At 43.2% G+C, this 27848-nt stretch overlaps 1 long non-coding RNA gene across 5 annotated transcripts in view; it reads right to left on the bottom strand.

Annotated features, from left to right (window-relative positions):
* Nucleotides 1-27848, bottom strand: part of LOC117881027 — a 261286-nt gene that overhangs the window by 213764 nt on the left and 19674 nt on the right. For 4 of the 5 annotated variants that reach the window (XR_004646666.1, XR_004646665.1, XR_004646669.1 and 1 more), the window contains 4 exons: nt 18847-18993; nt 18574-18598; nt 17337-17391; nt 15553-15759 (listed from right to left, as the gene is read on the bottom strand). This is a non-coding gene — a long non-coding RNA (uncharacterized LOC117881027). The remainder of the gene's footprint in view (nt 1-15552; nt 15760-17336; nt 17392-18573; nt 18599-18846; nt 18994-27848) is intronic. The other variant, XR_004646668.1, reaches the window with a different exon arrangement.

Here is a 27848-nt window from a genome sequence, read left to right as displayed (position 1 = left end):
ACATTTATCATTTGTTGCTCTCCTCTGGATTCTCTCCAGTTTATCCACATCCTTCCTGAAGTGTGGTGCCCAGAATTAGACACAGTCTTCCAGCCGAGGCCTCAAGTCACCAGTGCTGAGTACAGTGGAACACTTACCTTCTGTGTCTTACACATGACACTCCTGTTAATACACGGCAGAATATTAGCCTTTTTCACAACTGCATTATATTGCTGACTCATACTCAGCATGTGATCCTCTATTACCCTCAGATCCTTTTCAGCAGTTCTACCGCCTAGTCATTTATTCCCCATTTTGTAGTTGTGCATTTGATTTTTCCTTCCTAAGTATAGTACTTTGCACTTGTCTTTATTGAATTTCATCTTGTTTTAATTCAGACCAATTCTCCAATTTGTCACAGTCATTTTGAATTTTAATCCTATCCTCCAAGTGCTTGCAACCCATTCCTGCTCAGTTTTATCTGCACATTTTACAAGCACACTCTCAACTCCATTATCCAAGTCATTAATGAAAATATTGACTAGTACCAGACACAGGACTGACCACTGATGGGCTCCACTAGATATCCCAGTTTGACAGTGAACCACTGAAAACTACTCCGAGTTCAGTTTTGCACCTTCAACCAGTTTCACACCTATCTTATAAGAATTTCATGTAGACCACATCTCCCTAGTTTGCTTAGGAGAATGAAATGTGGGACTTTGTCAAAAGCCTTATGAAGAGCAAGATATATCACATTTACCACTTCCCCCATACACTTGGCCAGTAACCCTGTCAAAGAAGGAAATTAGGTTGTTTTGGCATGATTTGTTCTTGGCAAATCCATATTAGCTATTCCTCAAAACAATATTATCCTTTAGTAGCTAACAAATTGATTGCAGTATCTTTCCAGGGACCAAAATTAGGGTGACTGATCTATAATGCCCCAAGTCCTTCTTGCTCCTCTTTTTAAAGATAGGTACTTTTTTATTTTCAGCTCATTAAAGAGCTCCTGGTGGAGCCATATTGACCTCTTGCTATTCTGCCTATTTTTCCTTCACATTGGGATAGTTTGCAGTTGTTCCTTTCATATCATTTCTTTGAGAAACTACCAGCTCTCCTGAATTTTTTTTTCCTTAGATTTTCTTCCCTGCCATTTCTCTGAGTTTCTTAAAGTGTGCTTTCTTGAAATCCATTGTCCTTACTCTGCTTCTCACTCTTTCCTTTCCTCCGAATCATGAAATCTATCATTTCATGATCACTTTTGCACAAATTGCCTTCCACCTTCAGATTCACTAACAATTCCTCCATGTTGGTCAGAATCAAGTCTAAAATGCCTTTTCCTTTGTTACTTCATCCACTTTTTGAAATGAAGAGTTGTCCACAATACATTCCAAGAACTTATTGGACATTTTGTGTTTTGCCATATTACTTTTCCAATAGATATCTGGGTAGTTAGTGTCCCCCATTACTACCAGGCCTTGCAGTCTGGATATTTCTGTTACTTATAATAGAATCATAGAAGATTAGGGTTGGAAGAGACCTCAGGAGGTCATCTAGTCCGACCTCCTGCTCAAAGCAGGACCAACACCAACTAAATTATCCCAGCCAAAGCTTTGTCAAGCCGGGCCTCAAAAACCTTTATGGATGAAGATTCCACCACCTCCTTAGGTAACCCATTCCAGTACTTCACCACCCTCCTAGTGAAATAGTTTTTCCTAATATCCAGACTAGACCATTGCTCCATGTTCTGTCATCTGCCACCCCTGAGAACAGCCTAGCTCCATCTTCAGGTAGTTGAAGGCTGCTATCAAATCCCCCCTCATTCTTCTCTTCTGCAGACTAAATAAGTCCAGTTCCCTCAGTCTCTCCTCATAAGTCATGTGCCCCAGCCCCCTAACCATTTTCGTTGCCCTCCACTGGACTCTCTAATTTTTCCACATTCAGTAGTGGGGGATCCAAAACTGGATGCAATACTCCAGATGTGGCCTCACCAGTGCTGAATAGAGGGAAATAATCACTTCCCTTGATCTGCTGGCAATGCTCCTACTAATGCAGCCCAATATGCCATTAGTCTTCTTGGCAACAAGGGCACACTGTTGACTCATATCCAGCTTCTTGTCCACTGTAATCTCCAGGTCCTTTTCTGCAGAACTGCCGCTTAGCCAGTCAGTCCCCAGCCTGTAGCAGTGCATGGGATTCTTCTGTCGTAAGTGCAGGACTCTGCACTTGTCCTTGTCGAACGTCATCAGATTTGTTCTAGAAATGCATCATCCACCTCCTCTTCCTGATTTGAAGGTCTATATTAGATCGCTACCATGACATCACCCCTCTTTTGACCCCTTTTACGTCTTTACTCTGAGACTTGCCAACTGGTCTGCCTCTCATCTCATTCTGGACTTCAGAAAAAAATATACATATGAATAGTAATATGGAATATGACAGGAGATTAGGCCTCAAATACAGACAGGGCCTGCACAGTTTAGGGCCAGGAAGACAACACAGGAAGCTTGAATCGGATACACAAATGTACCTAAATGATATACAACTTTGCGGAGAGTTATTTGGGCTGAAATTCATTCCTTCTTGCACAACACTTTGTGCCAAGCACTAAAGGGAGACAGAGGGAGAGAATCCACTCCAAACCCCTGAGGCACCACTCTGAGTTGAACTGATACCCCTATTCCAGCTCATGACCTTAAATAATGTGTGCAGTTCCCCAGGATCCTGTATTGGGGGAGCCCCCTGCCAAAGCCTTTAAGAAAGTGAGGTGGCAGAGGCCTCACTCCAAAGGGCTCCATGTGCTCCGTGCTATTTGCAGGTAGGGAGGACTCTCCCACCAGGATCCACAGAGTTTTCATAGATTTAAGGCCAGAAGGGACCATTATGATCATCTATTCTGAGCTTCTGAATAACACAGGCCACAGAATTTCACCCACTGATTCCTGCATAAAGCCCATGACCTCTGTCTGAGCTACAGCCTATCTTCTGGAGATTAAATAAAAACTGAATGTAAGATTTCAAGTGATGGAGACTCCACCAAACCCTAGGAAGACTGGAACAATGATTAGTTACTCTCCTTGTTAAAAATGTGCGCCTTATTTGTAACCTGAATGTGTCTAGCTTCAGCCTCCAGCCATTCGATCTCATTTACCTTTGTCTGCTACACTTAAAAAGCCTTCTATAACCAGAAATGCTTTCCCCCATAGGTACTTCCAGACATTAGACCTTATTGGAGGGATGAGTAAGCTCCTCTGCATGATTTGTCCCTGTGCTTCTCCAGCACTATCATGGTGCTTTAATGGAGTGAAGGATTCGGCTTTGCACAGATCCACTGAACAGTGCCCAGTGTAGTCACTGATCGTTTTCATTTGTGCAAACTCACACACTAGTATGGAAAGGAAGGCCCGGGTGAATGCGCACGCGAGAGAGAGACTATAACTAGCCACAGTGTACACAAAGGCAACCACTGAGGAAGATGAGAACATGAAAAGTGAAGGAGACAGTGGAAGAGAAATTCACAGGTTACTGTGTGCCCCTCTGCTTTTGAGCAGCATCAGTCACAATCGGCACCAGACTAGAACTTTTGGAACCAATGTTTTCAGTCTCATGCAGAGCAGACAAGAGGTGCATGGCCTATTCTTTGGGCAAGGCTACCGCATGCTTTTCAATTGTCATTTAGTGGAACTGCCTTTGGTTTCTGCCCCTTTCCGACAAAGCTGGCTAACTGTAAGCAGGGCAACAGCATTCCCATAGTTCTGCCTTCAGACAAGTCCTGAGTCCCACCCTACAAGGTGTGAGCACCCTCACTTCCCACTGAGGAGGGAGTTTAATGTGAGACGGTGCTCAGCGCCTTGCCTGATCAGTGCCTTGTTTATTAGCCATGGAGCTTAGCAGATAAAGCATGTTGTATCAAAATGCCATACCTTCCCCAATGTCTAGATAACATACTAAGTCTATGGTAAATAGCAAAACAAAATTCTCATTTTCTTTTGTTGCCTCACAATAGTGAAAACTAGAATTCAATCCAGGGAAGTGCCAAGGAACGCCAACAACATTTAAATGAAAGTTTTCTGTGACTTGTTGCATCCAACTTTCTTGTAATCACCCATGAGACTTCCCACTTTGCAGACATCCCAGATGCTGCCAGAAGAATATGGGTGATTGATTGGGGCCGCAAGATTTAATGTATTCACTGAACCTTGCTCTGCTAACTGCTCATATTCATCTCAATAAGGATTGAATCAGCAGGTCACACTATGCCACCAGGATAATTACAGGCAGAATGTATGAGATTTTTAAAATCCACCCGTTTTAGTTTATATCAAGCATGAATGACAAGTAAGGTCCGAAAGGTCATAGCAAATGCTTAGTACAATAAACAGACTGCAGATTGTTATAATATCGGGGCCCAATCCTGCATTATTGATGGAGACAAAACTCCCATTATTTTCAGTGGGAAGGTTGTTTTGGGGGGGATATTTGCCTAAATAAGGACTTCAGGATTAGGCCCTTACCAGACTCCTGTACTCTGAAGAGACAGATATTTCATTGCAATTTAGAGCAAAGCCCAAGTAGCTAACACACATGTAAACTATTTATTAAAAGTAATCACTACTACAGTGCACAATTTCCACACTTTGTTTGGATCACATTTCTCCATGTTTTGTTATTTATTTGATAATTTTGGCAGTATCTGGCTTTCACTAAGGTCCTGTTTTTTACCCAATTATCACAGCTAGGGTCCCTGGAGCAGAAGAAAGTCAAGTAGGCAACTTTGATGTTCTTAATATGTTTGTTTTCAGTTTCTGTAAATTTTTTTACTCATGAACGTGAAGGGCTAACATCATTGGCTTTAGCTAGGTACATTGTGGACAGACATAGACAAAATCAGTGGGATGGACATTCTTCTAATAGCCCTCTGGCTCCCAGTCAATGGCCCCTGTATAGGAGCCTTGCTCATCCCACATTTGGAAGGGCTCCACTCCAGTAAAGCGCTTAAGCACATACTTAATCTTCAGCACATTTGAACTCCCACTGGCTTTAGTACGACTATGCATGTGCTTTTAAAAGCAGGTTTAAGGTTTAAAGCAGATTTAAAACAAATAAAAGGAAGTTCTTCTTCATGCAGCGCACAGTCAACTTGTGGAACTCCTTACCTGAGGAGGTTGTGAAGGCTAGGACTATAACAGCGTTTAAAAGAGAACTGGATAAATTCATGGTGGTTAAGTCCATAATGGCTATTAGCCAGGATGGGTAAGGAATGGTGTCCCTAGCCTCTGTTTGTCAGAGGGTGGAGATGGATGGCAGGAGAGAGATCACTTGATCATTGCCTGTTAGGTTCACTCCCTCTGGGGCACCTGGCATTGGTCACTGTCGGTAGACAGGATACTGGGCTAGATGGGCCTTTGGTCTGACCCGGTACGGCCGTTCTTATGTTCTTATGTTCTTTACGTTAAGTACATACTTAAGTACTTTGCTGGATAAGGGCCAAGGATGGGATTGGAATAGGTTTTGTAGCGCTTCTGGTCAATGCTCAACTCCCCATTCTGCATATCTGTGTGCAGGCAACAGGGAGGGAGTGTTGGTGAGGTAACAGGGACATGAAAGACTTCTCCAATACCAGGCTTGTCTTCACTGGACCAGTGGTTCTCAACCAGGGGCCCAGGGCTGCAAGCGGGTTTCAGGGGAGTCACCAAGCAGGGCCAGCATTAGACTCGCTGGGCCCAGGGCAGAAAGCCAAAGCCCCACCACATGGGGCTGAAGCCCGGGGCCCTGAACACCGCCATCCGGAGCTGAAGCCAAAGCCTGAGCAATGTAGCTGCGTGGGGACCCCTGTGGTTTGGGAGCCCAAGGCAGGTGCCCGGCTTGCTACCCTTTAGCGCCAGCCCTGGCTTTTATATGCAGAAAACCAGTTGCTGTGGCACAGCTGGGCCGTGGAGTTTTTCTAGCCTATTGTGGGGGCCTCAGAAAGAAAAAGGTTGAGAATGACTGCACTAGGCCATTAGAGCATGGCCCTGAGGGACCGTGTTTAATAGAACTCAGCAAGCAGTATAGACAGGGGCAAATCGTATTTAACATGAATAGGTTTCATAAACAAATCTGTTCAATAGTAATTATTGGCTGTTTCCCCATATAGACTTCCCCAGTTTGTGGCTGTTAGATCATTTTCAGTGCAAAGTATATTTTAGTACACACACAAATACCCTCTCTTCCTCTCTTCTCATAGAGATGACCTCATTTTCTGCAGCATAGCAGTACCAAAGGCTATATCTCAAGGCCATCCCCTTGGGGTGAAGGCAGACACCTCGCTTACCTCCTAAGTCATTCCCTACGACAGCAGTCCTGTGGGCTAGTCCCTGGGTATGAGGTATAGCCCTGTGGCTGTACCTCTGAGCAAGTCCACCCACTTCCAGAGTGTGCATAAGTAAAACAGTCCAAACAAGAAGGAAAAGTGTTCCAAGGCCCATGAGGGGCCAGGGCCCTTTCCTCACACAAAGAAGAGGAAAGCAGGTTTTCCAGGAGTCTCGGCTCCCATCCTTCTTCTTGGTTAAAAGCCAAGTTAGTCTTGGGGGTTTCAACAATGAAACAGACCAGCCCAACTCCTTGCCTCAGAGGGCTCAGGCTGGTGGTACCCCCAAGCCACTCCTCAGAAAGTAACCCAGTGCCATGCTCTGGGAGCCCTGAGCTCAGGTTCTGCTAGTTTCAGAGTCTTGGGGAAGCCCCATGCACCCTGTTGTGTCCCTGTGTGGCACTGTAGGTGTGTCCCACCTTAGTTTCCCCCAGCAGGGGCAGCCATAGGTTCACTTTAACAGCCACGGGCAAGGATACGCTAACAAATAGCATGTCCCCTTTCCATCAGGTTTCAGGGCCAGAGCAGTGATACCACATGGTTCATAAGGGCCTCACCTCAGGGCCCTGGTTCAGAGCTCCCCAAACTTAAAGTCCCCAAAGCAAAGTCTCTGAATCTGGTCAGGCTGGTCTTCTAGAGCCTGAGAGAGAAACTACCACCTACCGCAGCCTGCATTGCTTCTATTCCCTCCTCCCTAGCTTGCCTGCGTGTTCCTGTTTAAATAGCCCAACCCTAGAGTGGGGCAAGGCATTGCCTCCCTTTTTACACCCCAACCTATCCCTTAAAGGGGCAGCACACCCTTCACACACCCTCACCGGGCTGAATTTCTCCCTTTTAAGGGCCTGCCCCCAGGCCTGGCTAGCCATACAGGTGCAGCAGGGTGTGGCTGATGGGGACCACAGGAGTTCTTTTAAGTCTCATTGACGGAGGTGTAGAGGGATGGCATCTACCCCGCCACAGGCATGAAAAGTGCAGGTGCGTCACCAGGACTCCTCAGAGCCAGAGGAGAATGGCAGCCCTACAGTTCCCCCCCAGGTGCTCACACCATCTTCACACATAGACGATTCCAGTCCCAGAGACAAAAATTGGCCATCTCCTCGTTGTCCAGCAGGATAGGAAGGCTGCTCCGTGGCAGACTCTGCATACAGCAGGCACATCTTAGTCCTGCAGTGTTCAGCCACTAAGTACCCAAGATGTCTCCAGCCCTCCTATTTATATTATTTCCCCCATTGGCTCAGCTCTCAGATGGTGAATGTGTGAGACTGTTCGCCCTCAATAGAAACCTTCTACCCAGCTTTAAACGCAGCTACGGAGCATGTCTGGTAACTGCCCCTCTCCCCACACGTCGGGGTGTTTCTCAGCTGTTATAACTCATTTGCCTTGCCTTGCTGTCTGTACCTGTGCAGAGGCACAGAGGATTCAGCTAAAATCCATGTCTCCTCCCCACTGCTTCTCCCTTTCATGTGCTTGCAAATCAAATCCTGCCGAGTAAGCAGATGGGGTGCATTACTATGGCTGCTAGTAGGAATTCTACAGTCCCGTTTCACCCCTGTCTGCAATATGTGGATGGCGGAGATACATTAAGGAGACTTCCTCTGCTTCAGAACAGAGTAATGGTGGCACTTGGGGACCCTCTTGCTGTGCCTGAATTAAAACTCCAAAGTATGTGTTTCACTTCAGGATCAGGTCCCAGTTAAGTGAAAGGGGCTCTAGAGAAGATAAATGGTGGCTGTTACAACTCTGTTGAAAGCTTTGTTCAACTGTTATCCAAGACGTTAGTTATTTGGAGACCTGTAATGAAGGGCTGCATTCACTCACAGAGCTTGAACAGAAATACAATATGCGGATGGGGAAATCAATCCTGTGCTGAGAGGCACTACTCAAAGAGAAGTTGCACCCATTTTACTCAGCTCAGCATCTTCATAGTTCACATGGCGAGAAGTTCTTCTCCTCCAGGACAGACCATAAATTGTACTGGAGAATAAAGTTTTGAATCAGCATCTCGGAGGCTCTTTGTGGCAGTCCCCTAACGGTTGACAAGTGACCTCATCTGTAGCAGTGACAGAATGCTGGAGCCCAGTGACGGAGACTGTAATCCACTTTCCATCCTACTTTAATGATCAGAACAAGAACTTTATTGTTCACAGTTAAACAGTGCTGTTACTGCTGATAAGGGGTTTCAAAATATGAAATTTCAGGATTCTATAGAGTGGATCCCATTTAAAATAAATCAGGATCTGTCTACAGTCACCACAGCAGAGTATCTGAGAAACCTCAGGTAAACTGCTGTGGGAGATGTTGATTGGTTAGTAGCTGCCACAATAACTGCACTATTTATTACATAGGAGCCCTAGTCATCATAGGTGCCAACTCCATGGGTGCTCTGGGGCTGGAGCACCCACAAGAAAAATTAGTGGGTGCTCTGCACCCACTGGCAGCCAAGCTCCCCTCATCCCCGCCCCACCTCCTCCCCTGAGCGCACCATGTCCCCGCTCCTCTGCCTACCTCCCAGTGCTTCCCGCCCGGCTGCTGCCAAATAACTGTTTGGCGGCGTTAGCACCCTCCGAAAGGGAAGGGGAGAAGTGGGAACATGGCGTGCTCAGGGGAGGAGGTGGGGACTTTGGGGAAGGGGTTGGAATGAGGCAGGGCCTCATGGAAGGGGTGGGGTGGGGGCGGGGCCAGGGGCAGAGGGGGCGTCGAGCACACACAGGAAAGCGGGGAAATCGGCGCCTATACTAGTCATGTACCCACACCCCATTACACTAGGCCCTATACAAACACAGAACAAAAACACAGTCCCTGCCCCAAAGAACTTACAATCTAAGACTCCAAAGACAGACAACAACAAATGGATACAGACAGTCGGATGTGGAATAAAGGAAACAATACTGGTTAGCCTGATAAGCAGTGGTTTCAGCACACCAGCAGCCTGACCATTATCAAGTTTCTTGTAGGTGGTCATGGCAAAGGAGAGTTGTGAGGAGGGTTTTGAAGAAGCATAATGAGGGGCTCTGCAGATATTTGTGTGGAGAATCTCCCAAGAGCAAGGGGCAGTGTAGGAGAAGACACAAAGGGGCTTGTTTGAAACTGTAATAAGTGGGCAAGAGAAGCTGGCATCAGGAGCTGATTAAAGGGAGGAGTTGACATTTTGACAGCAAATGAGGGACAAAAGGTAGGGTGGGGATAGGGCCTGAAGGTGAAGCCTTCTTTAAAACTTCTTTGGTACAAAATTCACATCTTCGAATAAGAGATGAAAAGAAAAAAGGTGTTAGTGAAAAACTAGTCTGGTACAATGTTCAGCCTCCCATTTCCCAGCTGATAGAGATGGTAGAGAATAAACAATCTATCTTTGTGTCACACTTTCACAGTAAAAAGGTCCTTAATGCAGAATATCATTTGTTCTTGATTCTTCTTCAACCACAAGAATCTGAGTGAATTTCTCAATAATCATGTTTGCTTGAGAGAAACACTTTGAGAGATTTCTCCCATTTATGTTCTTCCTTTGTCACTGCTCCTCATTTCCAGAGTACTTTGAGAGCTGGCGTAGGTTTTCACTGATGAATGGGCCAGACCATTTTCTATTGTCATTATGATTTTTTTCAATTTTCTTTTTTAAGCAATCTTCACTTCTCAAACTTGCCTTCTCCTTCAGTTTTTCAGTGTCTACTTTTTATTCCTGGCCTGCAGTGGAATACCACTGTTAACATTTGTGACTAGGGATGGGCAAACTCCTTCTGTCTGTTTTAAACGTTGTGAGTTCAAAAGTTCAGCTTGAACTTGAATGCTGTTGGGCTTGTGGGAGAAACAGTGATAAAAGAACAGAGGGGGAAAATGCAGTAGAAGAAACAGGATAAAAATGGAACACAGAGGAGGAAAGAATAAGTTCTAATGAAAATGTAGCTACACTATAACTATCACATACAACACTCTCATCAAGTGCAATATGTCCCCCCTCTCATGAGCAATCCACAAAGAATAGCTACCTGCTACTTCTTCCGGCTCATGTCCGTTAATTCTTGTGCTAGAGCTTTGTACTGCAGTGATTCGGGGATTAACGCTAGAAGGGCCATTGTGGCACTCTAGGCTGAACTAGATAAGAGAATTTCCCCCACTGATTCCCGCATTGAGCCCAGTAACTTGTGGCGAAGCTGTGGAGATGGAGTGTACTATCTTTGAAGGGCCACACAGGAGCCACAATCAAAGCCATCTGCATATAATCAAGGAGGGTCCCTGCCGCACTGGAGGGCTGCCCTATTTAACACAGGAAGAGGCAGCTGAGTGTGTGTGACGTTGAGATTAGATGGTAAATAAATTGGTATGGGAGGGTGATCTCTGGCCCAGGCCCTTGACAATTTGTCTGACCAGGCCCCGGGACGTTATGTTCTGAGTAATCCAAATCTGTGCTCTGAAGCAAGCGTCTTTTGCCAGGATCCCAGCAAGCATAGTCAGGGCCAAGGGTCAAAGCAAGGGCAAGTCAAACGATGCAACCTGTGCAGAACTGCAATTAACATTGCCCTTTTACAAGCATAGTTTTTAGAAAGACATCCATTCTTGCTGTAAAGATCCAAAGTGATGGAGAATCCACCACATCCCTAGGTAAATTGTTCCAATGGTTAAATACTTGCACTATTAAAAATGTGCACCTTATTTCTGGTTTGAATTTGTACTGAATATTCTGGGTTAAAAACGACTAACAACCCATGTGTGTGGGAGGGTCATTACAGTACTTTCCCATGTGCTCATCTAGCTTTTGGGGAGGAGGCAGTTCTACCTTAGCACAATATTCCCTTTAGCTAGCAAAAAAAAAAATACCCTTTAACTGAAGTGACTCTGCAATTAAAGAGTTCACACTAAATTACATGAAATGAAGGTCTGCAAACTTGAACTGGTTTTGTGAAGGGAAGTCATGCTTTACCAATCTATCAGAATTCTTGGAGAGTGTCAGCAAACAGGCGGATAAGGGTGATCCACTCAATACAGTGTACTTGGATTGTCAGATAGTCTTTGAGCAGTTCCCTTGCCAGAGGCTGTAAAGGTAACTAAAATAGTCATGGGATAACATTAGGGGCGTGTATAAGGGAGGCAAGCAGGGGCACGAGGCCCTCCCAATAATCGGGGGCACAGAACTCTTCCGCTGCAGCCAAGTACTTGTGGCTACATTTATTCAGATGGCTCCATGGCGCATGAATTTTCATTGAAATGGTGAGTGTACTGCTGTTTATTTCTATGCATATGATGTATGTGCGTGTGTTGATATGGCTTAATGTGTATACTGTGTGTGTTTAATGTGCCGCTCCAACAGCAGTCAAATTTAAATTCCTGTGCACACCCCATCTCAAAAAGGATAGAGTAGAATGAGAAAAGTTTCAGAGAAGGGCAACAAGGATGATCCAGGGTATGGAAGCCATTCTATATGAGGAGAGACTAAAAAGATTAGGGCAGTTCAAGTTAGAAAAGAGAGAACTAAGGGGGGATATGACAGAGATCTATAAAATCATGAAAAGTGTGGGAAAAGTGAATAAGGAAATGTTATTTACCCTTTCCCACAATATAAAAACCAGGGATCACCTGATGGAATTCATAGGCAACAGGTTTAATACAAACAAGAAGAATTCTTTAATACAACACACAATTAACCTGTGGAACTCATTGCCATGGGATAATCTGATGGCCAAAAGTACAACTGAGTTCAAAAAAGATAAGTTCATGGAAGATAAGTCTGTGACAGGGTTCATTCACCAGAGCAGTGCCTCCTGCTGGTTGTGTCGGGGATTAGCTCTGTGGAAGTAGAGAAAAGGATAAAGGGAATTTGAACATAGAGATCTTAGTCTCTAGGAATAGAGCAAGAGTCAGGCTAACAAAGTCAGGCTGACACGGACTCTAATAACGCGAGACTTGAAGGCCTAGGCAAGTGGAAAGCGAGTGGAAAAAAAACTGTAAGAGATACTGTTTTTCGACCTTGTGTTAGATAAGAATGGAATACAAACTGTAGCAGGAACTGCTCAGAAAGAGTAAGATATCAGGAAGGAATATGTATAAACAAGATGCGGTTGTTGATCATTATTGTCTGTAACAAAAGGTATAAATGCTTGCCCTAATTGTTTATCTAACGGAGACCTGCCGTGTGTACTCTCCCGTGCATATTGCAATTGCTCGAAATAAACCTGTCTCTGGCTTGTTGCTCCAAACTCAGAGTGAGGACTTTGTTTTCCTCCACAGCTCTCTCAGCTGGCACACCCTCTCTGGTGGTGCCTCTCCTGCCACCTTTTCCACCCAAAGACCCATCTCAGCCCAGGAACCACAGCATCCTTTTCATGCCTCGTCCCTCCGGCCATGTCACCATCTCTGGTTCCCCCCTTCCAGGGGTTAGGTATCTCAGTCCAACTGTCAAGCCACTTCCACAGTGGTGGGGAGGGGAGATCTGGGAATAACAGCAAAGTGCCTTGAAACCAAAGGCTTTGGTTCGAAGCTGCCCCTGTTAATCTTCAGTGAGGATTCTTCCTAGAAGGGCACCAACTTGCAAAATATTAAATTGTTTGCAGATTTGATGCAAGGAATCACCACAAAGAAAAAAATCTAATATTCCCTGCCTGCTTTGTATGTCTGCAGTTGACAAACTCCCACCAACATTCTGCTGTCCATTCCCAGAAGTGAGCCTTTATCTTTCACATCCCAGCCCACAGACCAAAAATCCTCAGATACATCCTGTACTGTTGCCTACATATGTATTTTTAATGAGTTGTAAACTTGGTTCAGGAAAGAAAATTAGTTGATGTGTGAAACCCAGAATTTTAGCAAACTATAACACATCAATAAATGAGAGAGTTGGAAAAGTGGATCTGGAGAGATATGTCAAATTGTTCTCGTTCTCAGTTCTGTTATCAAATTCAAGTTATGTGCTCGCTGTTTTCTTTTTTGTACTACAATCTACCTTAGTTGGTTGCTGGGAGGATTAGTTTTGAAAATATAAATCAATATATGATTGCTAAGTAGCTCTATACATCTTGGGCCCCAATCCTGCAAAGACATGTGTATACATTGCCTTCAATGAGACTACTCAAAGTATAAGGTTAGGCATGTGCATTAGTCTTTGCAGGATCTGGACTTCTGGCAGTAGCATCTGCCGCATTTCAATCCAGAGGCATATCTGGGATGAAGACATCCCAGACAATGTTGTTCTTTACTCTGACGACAGCTTCCCATAGTTCTGACTGGGAACCCTCTCATATCCTGCCAAGTTCCACGGGGAGGGAAGTTTCATGATTAAAAGCCCCATTTCCATAGGCTTTATTATTATTATTTAACATTGACATTGTGGTAGTGCCTAGAGGCCATAACCAGGTTGACCCCTATTGTGGTAGACAACATAAAAGTATGAAATACAGGGCAGACCCTGCTCCAAGGAGCTTTGAGCCACAATTCTGGCCCTTTAAAGATTTACCCTTCATGTCTCTTGATCTGCACTGGCTTTACATCTCACTTTGTACTGGCTACTCCAGCACTTTTCAAAGCATTCTGGCTACCCTGCCTGTCAAGGAAATGTGCATTGACCTCCAACAGGAAAAGGTAGCGTACCTGTTAGTGGAAAGCAATTAAGTTAATAATGAAAATAGCCACGCTTTGTGTCGCTCTGCCAAAAACCTGAGATTTATTAATAGTACATTGGATTGGAAATAAAAGTGTTAAGCCCTGTTTAGTGGCTTTTATGTGCCTTTTCTACACATTCTGTTCTTGGGAAATCTGGGGAATTTAACTGTACTAATAGATGCCCATTAAGAGTGCATGTGTTGTATCCAGAAAACCTTGACCTCCGTACAAAGGTTAATCAGTCCCAGCTACCCAGCAATACAAACTGCATGGAAGTGTTTTCAGCTCCACAGACTGCTTACAGTTCATAAATACACCTCTAACCCGATTTAACAGGACCTGATATAACACGAATTCGGATATAACACCGTAAAGCAGCGCTCCAGGGGGGCGGGGCTGCGTGCTCCAGCAGATCAAAGCAAGTTCGATATAGCGCAGTTTCACCTATAACGCGGTACGATTTTTTGGCTCCCGAAGATAGTGTTCTATCGGGGTAGAGATGTAGCAGGAAGAAGAGGAGGGAAATAAAAATCTGAACATCTTCCAAACAGACAGGCCACAAAACACTCCAGGTGTGGAAAAGAGCAGGAGCTGCAGATCCCCCAAGTGTTTCTTTGGGCCCACTTTGCCATTTCCCGAAGGCCCCGTTACACTGCTCATATGACACATAAAGCGCCCTTTAAAGTGCCTTCATTGTAAGGAGATTCTCTGGCCAGCAAAGGGTGTGATGGCTCTATACCTGCTCCCTCCAGCCTAAGGAGCATACCAGAGCACATGGGGGAAGGGAGACAATATGGCTTGCTGCTGGGAGCATGTCTCTCAGCACTGGTTAGCTGACTTGGGTTAGTTGGGCTCTGGCTAGTGCTCTAAACATACCAATGTGGACATTCCATCTCGGGCTGGAGCTTGGGGTCTCAAGCCCACCTGACCCCCCTGGCTCCAGAGTCTGAGCCAGAACATCCACACTGCTTTCTTGTTTTGTGCTCTAGCATCAGTCCTGCAAACACAAGTCTGTTAACCAGTGCTGGGAAACAGGCTTCCAGCAGCAATGTAGACATACCCTAGGGAGTCCTGGGCATCCTAAGCATGTCAGACCAACCTTGCAGTGTCTGACTTCATAGGGACCCAACAGGCCCCTGACTGTCTCAATAATAAAGGACTTAGAGCCATCTTTGCCTTCTCTTGCTGCATTCCTGCACAGGCATAGAGAATCAGGGCCATATTGTTTAAGTATCTTGTACATTCTAAGCCCACTTGGAATTAGCCCTGCCTCATAAATAAAATGTCACTAAGACAGATTTGGGGTCATGATATCTACCTAATATTCCATATATCTTTGTGCAGAAGTAGTCCTTGACTAGTAGCCCACCCATTTACCACATAGTTTCTAGTAGAAGTTGCCCTCATTCAATATCTGCTCCTTTACTATGCATCTTTCAGTGAACCTGCAGGAGAAAGCAATGACTCATACACAAAGATATGCAGGATGTTCCCTCTGCTAACGTAGCTGAAGGCCACGATTCCCATTTCTAACCAAGGACATGCCCATGTGTATGATATTACAAGCTCTGAACCATGATGTGCAGACAATTCAATGATACAAGCCTTATTTATGCTGTGAAACAAGCTGTTACCTTGATTGCAATTAGATAACCCTCAATTCTGTGGCTGCTGTGCAGGTGCATCTCCCATGGGCTTGAGAAGTGGTTGCAAATACAGCGTAGCGGCAAGTAGGGGATGTTGACTTGGATCATTACGGGCTCTTCATTATTGATTTTCAAGTGTGCAGCACCCACAACTGAAATCTTATCCTCAGATGAGCTCAGCTCTCCTTTGGGAACCTAAATGTAAAGGTTAAGGTTTCAGATTTGCTCAGCACTGGAAGAGCTGAGCTCTTTTGAAAACCTGGCCTTATTATACAGGCGAGTCTCATCTTACGCTGGGGTTACGTTCCACTGTCAGCGCGTAAAGCGAAAATCGCGTATAGTCAAAATTACATCGAGTATAATGGCGGGCGGAATCGCCTGCACTACAGGTACAGCATTTAAATTGTTATTTTTCTCTCTTTTTTTTGTTTGGTTTTGCCGACCGCACAAAGCTGAATTCGTGCATAAATGCGCGTAAGATGAGACTCGCCTGTACACTTCACGTATCTCTGCCTCAGTTTGTTTCCCTGTAAAACAGCGGGGATAATGTTTAGCCACCTTTGTGGCTTTGGGGATGAAAGGGACTAAATATTATTTTTAGTAACAGTATAATGTAATTATTATAATAAAAACTTCAAAAGTTTGAAAATATATTGGGCCAGATAGTTGGATACGGTATAGCCCTTTGTGCCACAGCACCAGCCAATTGGGGCCACTGAGTTGGCATATATGACTCCAAGAGGATCACCCCAGTTTGCAAGGAGACCCTCCAGTGGTATAAAGCCAGTGTGGACTCCTACCCTCCACCTTCCTACTGCTATTATAGGGAACGTGGTTAGAGGAAAAGGGGCACAGCTGGGGAACCCCTATATTGCCCTCCTCCCCAGTTGTAGTTTTGGCTGCTTGGGGCACAAGTGTAAGTAAGTTAGAGTAGCCCTAGGGGTTGCTCTGATTTACAGCAGGGGACCAGCTCTGAACACAGCAGTCCTTGGTTTGGGGGAGTACAAGAATGCACTTTATGCTGCCTTTACAAGCTGAGCTGTGTGCCCCCAAAAGCTGTGACATTGTGTTCCTCTCTGTTTGTTTTTATTGTGCAGACTCATTTTACCCTCTTTCATCCCTGTTTGTGGCGCTAGAGCTTTAATTAGAGTTAAAACCACCACTAATGCTACCACTCTCCTGGTATTAACTTTCATTTCGGCTTTAGCAAAACAGGTGTCAGGAGGAATGACTATGATTGCATTTCGCTATTTAATTAACAGCAGCATGGTAAAATTGGAGTGGTAATGAGTAAAACACTACTTCAACATTTAGCAGCATCCCAAGTTTTGGTAAAAATATGCAACACTAATAAGTTGTTATAATCCTTGAGGGTTGGGACCAGAAGTTGAATCCTTCATCATCCAATCAGAATCCTACTTTTGGCCTTGTCACTTTTGTAACCACTCTGAGATGTGGCTGCAGCCTTCTCCCTTCCCTCCTCAGGGGTGTGGGTCTTGGATTCACCTATAGGGGCACCTGGTACCTCCACCCAAGGAAACACCTCCTAGTGCAGAGAACACAGAGGGCCTGTCCCCCTTGGGAAAATATTCAACACCCAATCTCATGCAGAGTGCCAGTCAGAGCACACAAGAATAAAACAGCTATCACAATTCCAAGAGTAATTAAACAGTAACTAAGGCTTTCTTAGTTATGGGGAACTCTGGATAAGGGACAGTGCAAGAAGGAATTTGGATAATAAAAGACAAAAACAATAATACATAAACACTAACCATTCCAACGTTTACAGCCAGTACAAACCACCCTGTGCTCCCTGCCAGCACCTGTCTGGGCAAAGAGTGAGTTTAGGCTCAGGCTTTGATGGGTGGTGCAGCACTGAAATCAGTGGCCAGCTTAAAACACAATATCAAAATAAATAAGAAAGGATGTTCTTACCAAGTATCCACACCAAGGATAGTAAGATTGTCTTTGTGGCTCTCTGGTCTGGATTCAAATGTGGCATTAGAGTAAACTAACATTGCCATGGAATATGCCACAGAATTAGAAGTGCTTGCTGTGGAATTTGGTCCCATTTTGCCATGGAGTACCTGGGGCCGATACTGGTAGTTTAAAATGAGTCTAATGTGCAGAAGTGTTCTTGAAATCAACTTGGGAGCTGCATGTGACCACCGATTTTTTTTAAAGAACTCTTTACATATTCAGTTCAAGATACAATGAAAAAAAAAATGCCAAAATACAACCTATTACAAGATCTTCATAAACCACAAAAGCAAAATTGTGTTTGAGAAGCTACCTACACTCTGATGTTTCTTTGGATGAAAGGTTTGACAAGAATACACAGATGGAGCAAAAGGGAAGAGGCAGAGTAAATCTGGATTTCCAAAATTATTTATCTTGAAAATTGTTCTGGAATTCAGGAATGTGTCTTAGCTACACTTCCACTCCTACTCCCACTGATGGCAAATTTCCCATTGACTTTGGCCCTAAATTCTATAGTACATTTGCGTTTTTAAGAGATTGTACACTGCTCATCTGCTTGGTGAAATACCAGCTGACAGCCAGGAGTACTCTGGTGGCTTCTCAAAAGAGAACTGGTGCCAAAGAAGACTGGCACAGCCACATAGGATTAACATTACTCTGATGAGCATCCAGCAAAACTGGCAGTCCTATCAAACGGCAAGGAGAACTGAATGAAAACTCTCAATAAGCCCCAGGAGAGGAGAATAAAGGGTCTGGTAAGCTAGGTCATGCTGATAATAGATTGCTGGGACGAGATTATGATCCACAAAGAAAAATGTGTGTATGTGACAAAATCAACATGTATTAAAGCAAAATCTGCATAAGTGAATGTGGTTTACAAGTGTTTGAAGTAAGAATGGGCTATAAACAACAGCATGTACACTACATGAAAGAACAATATTGAGCCCAGGCAGCTGGACTAGTGCAGAAGTGATGAGCTGCTAGTGGGACTGAATCAGGATGCCCTCTGCAGAGCTCTCATCCACATACCTGTAAATGTTGGACCATGAGGTGTCTAGGAGTAAAAAGAGGAGGAAAATTCATTGGCCAGCCATGAAAAAAGCTAAAATATGTAAACAGATGGGGAGTTAGTCATTAGACTACAACAGCTTAAGAAGAAGTGGCAGAATTATTTGACAATTATGTGCAGTCATTCTTCTGCCAACTTTGTTCTTTGGTTTAAACAGCTCTTCTCCCTCCCCAGTGTTTACACAGTTCCCCCTCCATCATCTATTTATAGAGAGCAATCAGATTCCTTCTCACCCTTTGTTTTTCTAGGCTAACCAAGCCAACCTCTTTCAGTCTTCTCCCATAAGCAGCAGCGGTATTAGGCAGCTGCAACCCATGCAATTGCAGGGAGCCACAAAGCAACGATGGGGCCACCGGACATAGTATCTCAGGTTCTTGTCCCTGGTGACAAAATGAAAACCAAAGTGAAATGCATCCGCTCAGCGTGATGACATGATGACGCAAACCCCACCCAGCATGATGGGAGGCAACATTGGCAAAATTGAGTTTGTAGGGGACCACCATGGGACAAACGCGGACGCTGCTCGTAAATAGGCTCTCTGTTCCCTTGATCATCTTAGTAGCTCTTCTTGCATCTGTTCCAGTCTGAGTTAATCTTTCTTGAAAACGAGGACTAGAACTCTACACAATATCGCAGATGAGGTCCTACCAGTGGCTTCTACAATGGCATTAATACTTCCATATTTCTACTGGCAATGCCTCATCTGATACATCCTAGGATCACCTTTATCTTTTTATGGCAGCAATATGCTGGTGGTTCATAGTCATCCTGTGATCGACCTATTTACTCCGGTTGTTTTCCTCTGATATTTGCTACTGATGAGTTACCAGCTTATAGCAAGTATCAGGGGGTAGCCGTGTTAGTCTGTATCTACAAAAACAACAAGGAGTCTGGTGGCACCTTAAAGACTAACAGATTTATTTGGGCATAAGCTTTCGTGAGTAAAAACCTCACTTCTTCGGATGAAGTGAGGTTTTTACTCACGAAAGCTTATGCCCAAATAAATCTGTTAGTCTTTAAGGTGCCACCAGACTCCTTGTTGTTTCAGCTTATAGCAGAAATTCTTGTTACTAGTCCCTAGTGCATGCATTGCACTTTATACAATTAAAATTTCATCACATGCATAAGCTGGGTCATTTTAGGCCGGCTTCTGACAACTGGTGCCTTGTTCTGACTGACCAACAAAGAACAGGCTTCCCAGTCAATACTTCACCTGATTTAACACAGAGCACAGATATGACCCTTCATTTCTTTGCCAGGCACAATTCCCATTGAAGATATAGGCCCAAGTATGGGATAGTTGCTGTCAATAGAATTTTATGAGAAAACAAAGCTTCAAGCAGTTTAGCCACGCTAGGTATGACCAAGAAACATTAAGTTGGCTCCTATTTCCCATTTCCTGTTACACTATGTGATGACTTACACAATGCTGGTTAAGTAAATGAATAGTATTATCGGGGGGGAGGAGTTGGAAAGAGAGAGAGGGAGTGTGTGTGTACGTATGTTCATACATTCTGGGGGTAAAATCCTTGCCCCGTTGAAGTCAATAAGAGTTTTGCCATTGACTACAATGGAGCCAAGATTTCACCCTGAAAGAATTACATTAAATGGTTTACATTTATATTAGAAACTCCTAGTAAATAAGTTCATATCATCTTAACTAAAGCAGATTAAAGAAAACGATACATATGGATCAGTATAATATGTACACTGGTTAATGTAAGTGGAAATGTATTACCACTTATCTATTATATCATTGATATTTCAAAAAAGAACAGGAGTACTTGTGGCACCTTGGAGACTAACAAATTTATTAGAGCATAAGCTTTCGTAGACTACAGCCCACTTCTTCGGATGCATATAAAGTGGAATAAATATTGAGGAGATATATATACACACATACAGAGAGCATGAACAGGTGGGAGTTGTCTTACCAACTCTGAGAGGCCAATTAAGTAAGAGAAAAAAAACTTCTGAAGTGATAATCAAGATAGCCCAGTACAGACAGTTTGATAAGAAGTGTGAGAATACTTACAAGGGGAGATAGATTCAATGTTTGTAATGGCTCAGCCATTTCCCACGAAAGCTTATGCTCTAATAAATTTGTTAGTCTCTAAGGTGTCACAAGTACTCCTGTTCTTTTTGCGGATACAGACTAACACGGCTGCTACTCTGAAACCAACAATTGATATTTCAGTCTTTTAATGGGTATCACAACTCCATAAAATCCCTTTGAATACTGAAAAAAGAAGAAAGGAGTACTTGTGGCACCTTAGAGACTAACAAATTTATTAGAGCATAAGCTTTGGTGGACTACAGCCCACTTCTTCGGATGCATACTTTGAATACTGAATATGCTATAAGTGGCTGTTGTTTTAAAAGGATGTAGCCAGAGACACATTTGTTGAAAGGTTTCTTTATGTCCTTTTGTTTTTTATACAATACAGTCAGTTTTTCACATGCTTAAATATATTAAGTGTACAGAGTAGTTTATAAAGTATAATTTCAAACTTAAGAACAGCCCTCAAAATTACAAATTAACCCCTCAAATGCAAAGCAACTTCACTTCCTTAAGCTGACTGTTTTCTGCCTCCACCCCAACCACTACCTTTTCTAAGAGAGAATACATAATTAGCCAAGCAGAGAATGTACTTTTATTATTACCCCATTTGAGATTCCCAAGGGGGAGTTCTATGTCTGTATGTCATAAAGGGCATTCAAATGTCACAGAAAGTTTCTCTTCTGCTTTGTGTAGCCAATTACTTAATTTTATCATTCATTTATTGTGTGATGTTATGATTAACTAACATGTCATGTCATATATAATCATTGTATGTTGAATAGAATTAAATTGTAGGATTATAGAAGGATAGGATTGATTGGTAGTCAGAAGTGATAAGTATATATTAGGTATCTAAGTAAGTAGGGCTGAAACGCAAGGCTTACAGGCTGACGCCTGTCAGATTTTAGCTTAGCCATACGAGGCCTTAGGCTTAAGAAATGCTTGACATAAGTAAGTGACCAAAGAATAACCCCATGCCACAAGATTATGGGAAAGGATGCACCAATGGGTGGCATTGCGAAAAATTAACCACCAGATTAATTTTTGATTACAAGATACCCAGTAGTCACATTTTTCTAACATGTGCCCTAACCGTAGGGTACACGATGCATTAGGGTATTAGGTATAGTCACAATCACATTATAAAAGAGGATGCCTGGAATGGGAAAAATCAGTTATCTTTGGGAATATTCCAGCAGGAACCACCTATCTATTGATGATCAATCTGTGGAGGACCCATTAGACCGTAAGACTATCTAGGAGGATGTGAGAATGACTATAGCTATAACTTGTGCATGGATATTTTTAGGATTTATATATGCTTGGATAATGATAACCTTGATGGGAACTTTAATAAAATTGATAGGGCAGACAAGACATTGTGAATGTCTGTTACTTTCCTTGATCTTCATGTGTTCCTAGAGACTCTAGATCTGAGACAAATGGCCGAAGTAACTTTCACTCTGAGCTTAAAACTCTACCCCCTAGAGTCGAACCCCTGGTGGTATAATACAAAATTACTGAAAATAGTAAATTAACTAAATTCACTTTATAAGGCTTCCTTTGTGTTCAACATATTCTTTGTTCACACACTGCGCTGGACATCAGAATTATCCATTCTGCCACGGAAGGTTGTGTGTCACTTTTCCAATGCCTCCAAATCACATTTAGCAGACATATGAGCTATTTTTAAACTAGATTTTATAAAAATTCTAACCCTAAGGTGTGATGCACTGAGCTTGAGTCCAGAGAGAGCTACAACTTAATGCCTCAAATATATTCCAATTTGTGTCATGATTTAGCCCCAAGTTGGTGAACTGTTTCCCAATCACAAAAGGGCATAGTATCCTCCTAACCTTGTCTTTACAATCTCCAGCATAATCTCTCAGTGTTGTGATTTGTAAAGGTGTCTGTAGTGACAAAAGTAACCAGAAAAAATAGTCACCTGGTAGAGAAACTTAATTAAAGGGTGAACAAAGTCATGCTGGAAGCTTCCAGACACTTCAGCCGCTAAGGGCCTCGGTACGACTCTCTAACTGCTTTCAAATGTGGCTTCTCAGGGCCCCAAATACTCTGTCTCTGAGACCCACTCCTCCAAACGGCCATTAAATCTTCCCCTGCTGGCCAATTATCACCCTCCGCAGCAGAAGAAAAAGAACAGAATCTGACTTCTGCTAACCAATCACTTGCTCAGTTCATTTATCACAAGAGATGTTCTTCTCAAAAGGGCCATCTGAGAGCAACCTGTTCCTTCAGCCCCCACAAGAGCAATGGGAGACAACAGCTCTTCATGGAAGTCTCTGGAGCATCACATTCTTTGTCAGCCTCTGCTGAAGGCGAAACTCTCAGTTATGAAGAATAACATGGAAACATTACAATTAATCTTAAAACACACTCTTCAACTGTAGTCTTCCAATGAGATTTTAATGAGTTTACATTGTTTGGGAGGTGTGAAGCATCTGTGTTATTCTGCTATTCAGAACCAAAAGAAAAAAAGTCTGACACAGGGTGTGGAATTTCCTAAAGGACCCGTTTTAAAATGAATTTAAACTCCTAAAATACTTTACAGATTGAAGAAGAACAGGAGTACTTGTGGCACCTTAGAGACTAACAAATTTATTAGAGCATAAGCTTTCGTGGACTACAGCCCACTTCTTCGGATGCATATAGAATGGAACATATAATGAGGAGATATATATACACACATACAGAGAGCATAAACAGGTGGGAGTTGTCTTACCAACTCTGAGAGGCCAATTAATTAAGAGAAAAAAAACTTTTGAAGTGATAATCAAGCTAGCCGAGTACAGACAGTGTGATAAGAAGTGTGAGAGTACTTACAAGGGGAGATAGAGTCAACGTTTGTAATGGCTCAGCCATTCCCAGTCCTTATTTAAACCGGAGTTGATTGTGTCTAGTTTGCATATCAATTCTAGCTCTGCAGTCTCTCTTTGGAGTCTGTTTTTGAAGATTTTCTGTTGTAATATAGCCACCCGCAGGTCTGTCACTGAATGACCAGACAGGTTAAAGTGTTCTCCCACTGGTTTTTGAGTATTTTGATTCCTGATGTCAGATTTGTGTCCATTAATTCTTTTGCGTAGAGACTGTCCGGTTTGGCCAATGTACATGGCAGAGGGGCATTGCTGGCACATGATGGCATATATCACATTGGTAGATGTGCAGGTGAACGAGCCCCTGATGGTATGGCTGATGTGATTAGGTCCTATGATGATGTCACTTGAATAGATATGTGGACAGAGTTGGCATCGGGGTTTGTTACAAGGATAGGTTCCTGGGTTAGTGGTTTTGTTCAGTGATGTGTGGTTGCTGGTGAGTATTTGCTTTAGGTTGGGGGGTTGTCTGTAAGCGAGGACAGGTCTGTCTCCCAAGATCTGTGAGAGTAAAGGATCATCTTTCAGGATAGGTTGTAGATCTCTGATGATGCGCTGGAGAGGTTTTAGTTGGGGGCTGAAGGTGACAGCTAGTGGTGTTCTGTTATTTTCTTTGTTGGGCCTGTCTTGTAGGAGGTGACTTCTGGGTACTCGTCTGGCTCTGTCAATCTGTTTTTTCACTTCAGCAGGTGGGTATTGTAGTTTTAAGAATGCTTGATAGAGATCTTGTAGGTGCTTGTCTCTATCCGAGGGATTGGAGCAAATGCGGTTATATCTTAGAGCTTGGCTGTAGACAATGGATCGTGTGGTGTGTCCTGGATGGAAGCTGGAGGCATGTAGGTAAGTGTAGCGGTCAGTAGGTTTCCGGTATAGGGTGGTATTGATGTGACCATCGCTTATTAGCACAGTAGTGTCCAGGAAATGGACCGCTTGTGTGGATTGATCTAGGCTGAGGTTGATGGTGGGATGGAAATTATTGAAATCATGGTGAAATTCCTCAAGGGCTTCTTTTCCATGGGTCCAGATGATGAAGATGTCATCAATGTAGCGCAAGTAGAGTAGGGGCGTTAGGGGACGAGAGCTAAGGAAGCGTTGTTCTAAGTCGGCCATAAAAATGTTGGCATATTGTGGGGCCATGCGGGTACCCATAGCAGTGCCGCTGACTTGAAGGTATATATTGTCCCCAAATGTGAAATAGTTGTGGGTGAGGACAAAATCACAAAGTTCAGCCACCAGGTTAGCTGTGACATTATCAGGGATACTGTTCCTGATAGCTTGTAGTCCATCTTTGTGTGGAATATTGGTGTAGAGGGCTTCTACGTCCATAGTGGCCAGGATGGTGTTTTCTGGAAGATCACCGATGGATTGTAGTTTCCTCAGGAAGTCAGTGGTGTCTCGAAGATAGCTGGGAGTGCTGGTAGCGTAGGGTCTTAGGAGAGAGTCTACATAACCAGACAAGCCTGATGTTAGGGTGCCAATGCCTGAGATGATGGGGCGTCCAGGATATCCAGGTTTATGGATCTTGGGTAGCAAATAGAATACCCCTGGTCGGGGTTCTAGGCATGTGTCTGTACGGATTTGTTCCTGTGCTTTGTCAGGGAGTTTTTTTAGCAGATGGTGTAGTTTCTTTAGGTAATCCTCAGTGGGATCAGAGGATAATGGCCTGTAGAATGTGGTGTTAGAGAGCTGTCTAGCAGCCTCCTGGTCATATTCCAATTTATTCATGATGACGACAGCACCTCCTTTGTCAGCCTTTTTGATTATGATGTCAGGGTTGTTTCTGAGGCTGTAGATGGCGTTGTGTTCAGCATGGCTGAGGTTATGTGGCAAGTGATGTTGCTTTTCCACAATTTCAGCCTTTGCACGTCGACGGAAGCAATCTATGTAGAAATCCAGTCTGTTGTTTCGACCGTCCGGAGGAGTCCATGCAGAATCCTTTTTTTTGTAGTGCTGGTAGGGAGGATTCTGTGGGTTAGTATGCTGTTCAGAGGTATGTTGGAAATATTCTTTGAGTCGGAGACGTCGAAAGTAGGACTTAAACTCCGGTTTAAATAAGGACTGGGAATGGCTGAGCCATTACAAACGTTGACTCTATCTCCCCTTGTAAGTACTCTCACACTTCTTATCACACTGTCTGTACTCGGCTAGCTTGATTATCACTTCAAAAGTTTTTTTTCTCTTAATTAATTGGCCTCTCAGAGTTGGTAAGACAACTCCCACCTGTTTATGCTCTCTGTATGTGTGTATATATATCTCCTCATTATATGTTCCATTCTATATGCATCCGAAGAAGTGGGCTGTAGTCCACGAAAGCTTATGCTCTAATAAATTTGTTAGTCTCTAAGGTGCCACAAGTACTCCTGTTCTTCTTTTTGCGGATACAGACTAACACGGCTGTTACTCTGAAACTTGTCATTTTACAGATTGAATTGCAAATTCTCTGAAAATGTGTTCTATGCTCAGAGATTAAGTGCTGTAATTCTGGGAAGAATATGCTATAATTTTCTTATATCTGAAAGAGGTTGACTCCCTAGTTTAAGTACAAAATTCCACCTTAACCATTGAACTGCGACTAGTGCCTACATAGTATGTATGTGAGCAGATAAATAGCGCCCCATTAATTGGCATATAATATGTAGCATAGTTCATAAACTACTAGGTCTAATAAGGCGGTTATGCACTCCAACTTAGTGCGGGGTAAAATTTTTCAGATTTTTTTTGCAGAAAATACACATTTGGGTTGACCAAAAACATTTAATAAACTCATGAGAAATTTGCAACATTATTTTGGTCAAAAAATTTTGAAAAAAAAAATTGTTCCGTTTCGACACTTTAAAAAAATCAAAACATTTCATTTTGAACTAGAAATGTATTTTCATTATGAATTTTAGTCTTTAAACTGATAAACCTCAAAACAAAACTAAACATTTTGCTTCAGGCCACACAAAACATTTCATTTGACCTAAAAATTAAATTAATTTTTTTGGTTCACTGAAAATTTTGAAAAAAGTACTTTCAGATTGACTCAAAACAAAATTTCCCCCCTAGGTTGGCTACCAAACCAAGAAAAACCAAAAATCAGTTATTTGCACCGCTCTACTCCATATGGCTTCCTAATTAAACAGGTCTTAACAAATGAGACCAGGAGCAGGCTGTCTATGGAGGACATTAAAGCTGCTGTGGAAAGTAAGCAAGCAAGAGTGCAAAGTGTCTTTAAATCAAAAGAAAAAGTGCAGATTTATAATTGTTTTAGAGCAATTATGTGATAAGTGGGGATTTCTTTTTTGAGCACTGTCCAAAATATTATCTGTGCTTTCGTTAGGGACAAAGACATCTAGGCAAAAACGAGCACTTGATATCTCTGGCTGATTAGAATGCATTCATCTGACAGATTAATTTTTCAAGTAATAATAGCAAAGCACTGATTAATGTATAAAACTCTCTCTTATGCTTTTATAAAGGTCATATTAAGCTGCATGTTCTAGTAAAGATTGTCTCCTACTGAAAGCTCTTTACGTGCTTATAAATGTGGAGAAGAGACATGGTGGTAAAGACTTGAGAAACGTATTACAACAATGTACATTTGGCAACATTGTTTACTTTTCAATGAATTTGCTGGTTAAATTAGCCAGAAAGGAGTGTAAAGGTCTAATATACTCAAACAACCATTCAGCAGAGCATGCAGTAATCATTTAACATTAACATCAAGAGCAGAGAACTAATGCAGTGGTTCTCAACCAGGAGTCTGGGGCCCCCTAGGGGGCTGCGAGCAGGTTTCAGGAGGTCCACCAAGCAGGGCCAGCATTAGACTCATTTGGGCCCAAGGCAGAAAGCCGAAGCCCCATCACATGGGGCTGAAGCCAGGGGCCCTGAGCCCCACCACCCGAGGCTGAAGCCAAAGCCTGAGCAATGTAGTTTTGCAGAGCCCCTGTGGCGTGGGGCCCCAGGCAATTGCCCTGCTAGATATTCCCCAAGCCCAGCCCTGGCTTTTATATGCAGAAAACCAGTTACTGTGGCACAGGTGGGCCGTGGAGATTTTATAGCATGTTGGGGGGGCCTCAGAAAGAAAAAGGTTGAGAATCCCTAATCTAATGAATTCTTTCCACAATGGAGAAAGTGAAGTGGTAGGATAAACAAGAACAGAGATGGCACATGATTTTGCATAGCTAGTCAATTATTTGTTGTAATCTTTGTTGTGAATTTAGTCCTTTCTTCTTGGCAAACCAACCCTGATTTCTGCAAAGACATTCATCATTTGGACAAACAATTTTCAGCCTAGCTT

Source organism: Trachemys scripta, chromosome 7, assembly GCF_013100865.1.
Source record: "Trachemys scripta elegans isolate TJP31775 chromosome 7, CAS_Tse_1.0, whole genome shotgun sequence".
Classification (NCBI taxonomy): Eukaryota; Metazoa; Chordata; order Testudines; family Emydidae; genus Trachemys; species Trachemys scripta.
This window is presented reverse-complemented; position numbering and strand designations above follow the sequence as displayed.